General features: G+C 56.1%; 1 pseudogene; it reads right to left on the reverse strand.

Annotated features, from left to right (window-relative positions):
• LOC119949851 overlaps positions 1-4,070 on the reverse strand; it is a 93,492-nt pseudogene extending 89,422 nt beyond the window's left edge.
• Positions 4,071-6,407: the final 2,337 nt, after the last annotated feature.

Below are 6,407 nucleotides of genomic sequence, written 5' to 3' on the forward strand. Positions count from 1 at the left end.
CTTTCCCATCTCTGTTGACGGCACTACCATCCTTCCCGTCTCACAAGCCCGCAACCTTGGTGTCATCCTCGACTCCACTCTCTCATTCACCCCTCACATCCAAGCCGTCACCAAAACCTGCCAGTCTCAGCTCCGCAACATTGCTAAGATCCACCCTTTCCTCTCCATCCATACCGCTACCCTGCTCGTTCAAGCTCTCATCCTATCCCGTCTAGACTACTGCATCAGCCTTCTCTCTGATCTCCCATCCTCGTGTCTCTCCCCACTTCAATCCATACTTCATGCTGCTGCCCGGGTTGTCTTTGTCCAGAAATGCTCCGGGCATGATACTCCCCTCCTCAAAAATCTCCAATGGCTACCAATCAATCTGCGCATCAGGCAGAAACTCCTCACCCTGGGCTGCAAGGCTCTCCATCGCCTTGCCCCCTCCTACCTCACCTCCCTTCTCTCCTTCTACAGCCCACCCTGCACCCTCTGGTCCTCTGCTGCTAATCTCCTCACCGTACCTCGTTCTCGCCTGTCCCGCCGTCGACCCCCGGCCTACATCATCCCCCGGGCCTGGAATGCCCTCCCTCTGCCCATCCGCCAAGCTAGCTCTCTTCCTCCCTTCAAGGCCCTACTGAGAGCTCACCTCCTCCAGGAGGCCTTCCCAAACTGAGCCCCTTCCTTCCTCTCCCCCTCGTCCCCCTCTCCATACCCCCCATCTTACCTCCTTCCCTTCCCCATAGCACCTGTATATATGTATATATGTTTGTACATATTTATTACTCTATTTATTTATTTATTTATTTATTTTACTTGTACATATCTATTCTATTTATTTTATTTTGTTAGTATATTTGGTTTTGTTCTCTGTCTCCCCCTTTTAGACTGTGAGCCCACTGTTGGGTAGGGACTGTCTCTATATGTTGCCAACTTGTACTTCCCAAGCGCTTAGTACAGTGCTCTGCACACAGTAAGTGCTCAATAAATACGATTGATTGATTGATTGATCTAAGAATCTTGTACTTAACCCAGTGCTTAGCTCAGGATGTGGCTTACAATAAGCATTTAATAAAAAACATTTCTAATAACACTTGCCCTGAGCTAGGCGGAAAACCTTCCAACCTTCCAGTGGAGCCAGAGAGATAGAGAAATTCAGCCCCAGAGTAGGTGTCTTCTAGGCACCCAGACCAACCCCCTTTCGGGTTTGTTGGGTGGGGGGTACTTCTGCCGTGACTCCCCTCACACCAATCGGCAGCACAGGGAGGGGAGGAGGGGAGTGGGGTCTCATCATGTCCCCCACCCCATCAGCCCTTCCCCCTCTCTGGCCCTGAGATCCCAGAGGGGTTGGTTTCAGGGCAAGGGAGAAAGGATGCCAGGGTGCTTCCCAGTGTGGTTTTAGTTGCTGCTATACACCCACCTCAATCGGTGGTATTTATTGAGCACTTATGATATGCAGAACATTGTACTAAACACTTGGGAGGGGGTAAAATACAACACTCTCCCAAGTGCTTAGTACAGTGCTTTTCACAGGTGAATGCTCAATAAATACTATTGAACGAATGAATAAACAGAGTTGGAAAATACTTTCCTTGCCCATGACGAGTTTTCAGGCAAGCTTACAGTCTTAGGGTTTACCTACAATACCACCCTCTAATCCCACCTCTGGAACAGCCCCCCATAGGCGACTGATAGCCTGTTGGGGGTGGGGGAGTGGCTGCCAGGCTCCAGGGGGGCACTGTGCACCTTGACCAAGGCTTGGGTCAGATTATACTAGACTGTGAGCCCATTGTTGGGTAGGGATTGTCTCTGTTGCCGAATTGTACTTTCCAAGCACTTAGTACAGGGCTCTGCGCACAGTAAGCATTCAATAAATACGAATGAATGAATATACATCTCTTTGCTCCCAGAGACTCAAGTGACTCTTCTCCCACCCCCAGGCCTATGGGCCAGCGGCACCCCAGGTCACCTCCGATGATGACAAGGTTGGCAGCTGAGCACACATATTATGAGCTCCACTCCTCTTCTCTCCCTCCCAAAGCCCCTCTCTGGGACCCGTGAGAATGGGGGCTTCTCGCTGCAGGTCCCCAAATCAGTGCTCAGAGGCGGGGCTCGGGCTGTGAGACCTGGCAACATTTATCGCCTGCCAGCCTCGAGAAGCCAGCTGTTTGCAGAGGGGGCAGAGCTTAGCACACACCATGGCTCTCCCAGGGGCTCTGGGATCTTGGCCATGGCCCAAGTGAGTGGCGGGAGAGGTGTGTGGTCACCCAGCCGAACTCCAAGGACATCACATCCTTCTGGAGAAGGGAGCTGGTGGTAGTGGGGAGGTGGGCAGAATGGAGAGGGGAGGGGGTGTGTAGAAATGATTCCCCAGTAGCCTTCCGAGAGATGGTAAGATTTTTGGTTTGGGGAGTTGAGGACCTGTGCCCTGGGGACGGGCTATAAACTCTATTATACTGCAATAATAATTGGGGTATTTGTTAAGCGCTTACTATGTGCCAGGCACGATACTAAGTGCTGGGGTGGATACAAGGTTGGACACAGTCCCTGTCCCACATGTGGTTCACACTCTCAATCCTCATTTTACAGATGAGATTAACTGAGGCCCAGAGAAGTGACATGACTTCCCCAAGGTCCCACAGCAGACAAAAGGCAGAGCCTGGATTAGAACCCATGACTTTCTGATTCCCAGGCGCGTGCTCTAACGGCTATGCCATGCCATACTCTCTCAAGCGCTTAGTACAGTGCTCTCTACACAGTGAGTGCTCAATAAATCCAGCTGACTGACTGATTATAAAGTGTAGCTAAATTATAACGCTTAGCTAAATCCCACTGGGAAGAGAATTCAAACCAGCCTATAGCCAGCAGGGCCAGCAGAGCCAGTAGGGGGGCTGTGGAGGAGGGTGGCCATTGGCAAAGTGATGGCCAGGGGAACCTCATTCTGCACAAAGAGCCCTCCAAAATGACCCTGGTGGGAGGGTGGAGGGGGCAGAAACTCTCTTAACCTCCTAGCCCCCAGCCCACCCCTCTCCCCAACAGGTGATCCTCTCCCTGGGGGCTAATAATAATAACAATGGTATTCGTTATGTGCTTACTATGTGCCATCCTCTTTTCTAAGAACTGGGGTAGATACAAGGTAATCAGGTTGTCCCATGTGGGGCTCACAGTCTTAATTTCCATTTTAGAGATGAGTGAGGCACAGAGAAGCTAAACGGTTTGTCCAAGGTCATACGGTGGACAAACTAACTCTGCCAATATTTATCAGTGCTGGCACAGAGTAGATGCTTAACAAATACCATTACTATCATCTCCACCGCATCCCAGTACTGCTACCAACTAGTCCACCTCTGCCCTGCTGTGCCCACCGCCCCCATCCCCCAGCCTCGGACCTGGGCCTCGGTGGCCCGCGGCATCCTTCGGCCTTCAGCCCTCGGGGCTGGACGCTGTACCTGAAGGCCTGAGTCTGGAACTCCTCGGCTTGATGACCTCTCCTGGAGGCTGGTGCCCCGGGGTGGGGGCGGTCATTCCGAGGGGTACCTCACCCAGTCCCTTCATCCTGGGCCCTGTGGGCTCCATACGGGCTGTGGGAGATCCTGGGCCGCCAGGGCCACCTGGGCCACCAGGGGCGTCTCCTCCAGCCCCAAGCTGCAGCTGGGCCCCCAGAAAACGAAAGGGAAAGGAAAGGCCAGGGTGGCCGCTGCCAGGGCCAGCGAGCCCGGGAGGGGGTGGCCAGTCCCCGTCCCGCGTCCCCATCCCAAGGCGGTCCGGTCCAGCCCTGCCCTTCAACCCCCATCACCGCCCCCCACCGCGGTTTGTCCGGGCCGGGCCAGGCAGGGCAGGGCTGATGCCAGGCGGGCACATCTTTCCCCCAGGTTGGAGGAGGGGCGCGGGGTTGGGGAGGGGGAGCCGGGGGGTGGTGGTGGTCCTGTCCGCTCCTATCCGGGGGGGCGGGGCTGCTCACCTGGCTGGAGGCTCCTGTGCCCCCGCGGCTGTGCCCCCACGGCTGTGCCCCTCCGGTTGCGCGTCCCGAACCCCGGGGGCGGTGGCGGCACTTTCGCTTTCTCTCTGCTTTGGGGGGCGGGGCGGGGCGGGGCGGGGAGACGGGGGAAACGAAAGGAAACGGGGCACCGGGGCACTGGGGAAGATGCGGGGAGCAGGGCGGCGGGCGGCGGAGGCCAGGGCCGGTGGGGATGCGGGGATTCGGAGGGATGGAGAGGCCCGGGGCGGGACCAAAGGCGATGGAGGGCTGGGGGGTGGGGGGGGGCGGGGGATGGAGGGAGAGAATAATGGGGGGCCGGAGGGGGGATGGAGGAAGAGAATGATAGGGGGCCGGGGGGGGGGGGGGGACGGAGGGAGAGAATGATGGGAAGCCGTGGGGGATGGAGAGAGAGAATCATCATCATCAATAGTATTTATTGAGCGCTATGTGCAGAGCACTGTACTAAGCGCTTGGGAAGTACAAATTGAAATAAGTTTAAGTGCTTACTATATGCCAAGCACTGTTCTAAGCGCCAGGGTAGGTACAAGGTAATCAGTTTGTCCAACAGGGGACTCACACTCTTCATCCCCATTTTACAGATGAGGGAACTGAGGCACAGAGAAGTGAAGTGACTTGCCCAAGGTCGCACAGCAGGCAAGTGGCGGAGGCGGGTTTAGAACCCACGACCTCTGAATGATGGGGGGATGGAGGGAGAGAACGAAGGGGGGCCGGGGGAGATGGAGGGAGAGAATGATGGGGGGCCGGGGGGGATGGAGGAAGAGAATTAAGGGGGGCCGGGGAGGATGGAGGGAGAGAATGATGGGGGGCCGGGGGGGATGGAGGGAGAGAATGAAGGGGGGCCGGGGGGGATGGAGGGAGAGAATGATGGGGGGCGGGGGGGGATGGAGGTAGAGAATTAAGGGGGGCCGGGGGGAATGGAGGGAGAGAATGATGGGGGGCCGGGGGGATGGAGGGAGAGAATGATGGGGGGCCGGGGGGGATGGATGGGCGGCCGGAGGGGGTAATGGAGGGACAGAATGATGGGGGGCCGGGAGGCGGATGGAGGGAGAGAATGATGGGGGGCCGGGGGTGGGGATGGAGGGACAGAATGATGGGGGATGGAGAGAGGCAGCGTGGCTTAGTGGCAAGAGCCCGAGTCAGAGTCAGAGGATGTGGGTTCTAATCCCGACTCCGCCACTTGTCTTCTGTGTGACTTTGAGCAAATCACTTCACTTTTCTGTGCCTCAGTTACCTCATCTGTAAAATGCAGATTAAGACTGTGAGCCCCACGTGGGACAACCTCATTATCTTGTATCTGCCCCAGCGCTTAGAACAGTGCGTGGAACATGGTAAGTGCTTAACACCATTATTATTATTATTGTTATTACTAAGGGATAGAGGGACGAGAGATGGAGGGATTGGGGATTGGGAGATGGAGGCATAGGGTATAGGGGATGGAGGGATAGAGGGATGGGGACAGGGGATGGGAGGAATAGGGGATAGAGGGATGGGGATGGAGGGATAGAGGGATCGGGAGATGGAGAGATAAGGGGATGGGGGATGGAGGGATGGGGGTGGGGGATAGAGGAGCAGGAGGATGGAGGGGACAAAAGGAATGGGGGATGGAGGGATTAAGGGGGGCGGGAGTGGGGGGATGGAGGAGAGGATGATGGATGATAAAGGGATACGTGGGTGGGATGTGGTGATGTGTTGCCGACTTGTACTTCCCAAGCGCTTAGTCCAGTGCTCTGCACATAGTAAGCGCTCAATAAATACGACTGAATGAACAAATGAATGAATGATGGGAGAACAGGGGGATGAGGGATGTGGAGAATGGACAGGGCAAGGCCTATCGGGACTGTCCATGGCCTCGAGGACTGGCCTAAGCCCCCAGGACTCCACCCAGCCCATCAGGGCTTAGCACAGCTCCCCAGTCCTGGCCACGGCCCGAAGACCTGGATAGAATTCATCCGACACTGGGCATGGTCTGTCAGGATGGGTCGCTGCCCCTGGGCTGGACGTGGTCCACCGGGACAAACCAGAGCCCCCAGATCGAGGTATGTCCATCAGGACCCCAGGCCTGGGTAGACTCCATCCACGTCTGGGAACAGCCCATTAGGGCCCAGTGACAGGGCCCAGGAATGGCCACAAGTCCCGAGGAGCACCATGGCCCGGGGGAAAGAGCACAAGGCCCAGGAGTTGGAGGATCTGGGTTCTACTCCCAGCTCTGCCACTTGACTGCTGTGTGACCCTGGCCAAGTCACTTAATTTCTCTGTGCCTCAGTTTCCTCACGTGTAAAATGGGGGATTCAACACATATTCTCCTTTTAGACTGTGAGCCCCATGTGGGACAGGTACTGGGTCCAACCTGATTAGTGCGGATCTAGCCAAGAGCTGAGGACGGCGCTTGACAAAGAGTAAGGGCTTAATGGTTACAACAATAATC

This window comes from Tachyglossus aculeatus, chromosome X1, assembly GCF_015852505.1.
Source record: "Tachyglossus aculeatus isolate mTacAcu1 chromosome X1, mTacAcu1.pri, whole genome shotgun sequence".
NCBI classification, from domain to species: Eukaryota; Metazoa; Chordata; class Mammalia; order Monotremata; family Tachyglossidae; genus Tachyglossus; species Tachyglossus aculeatus.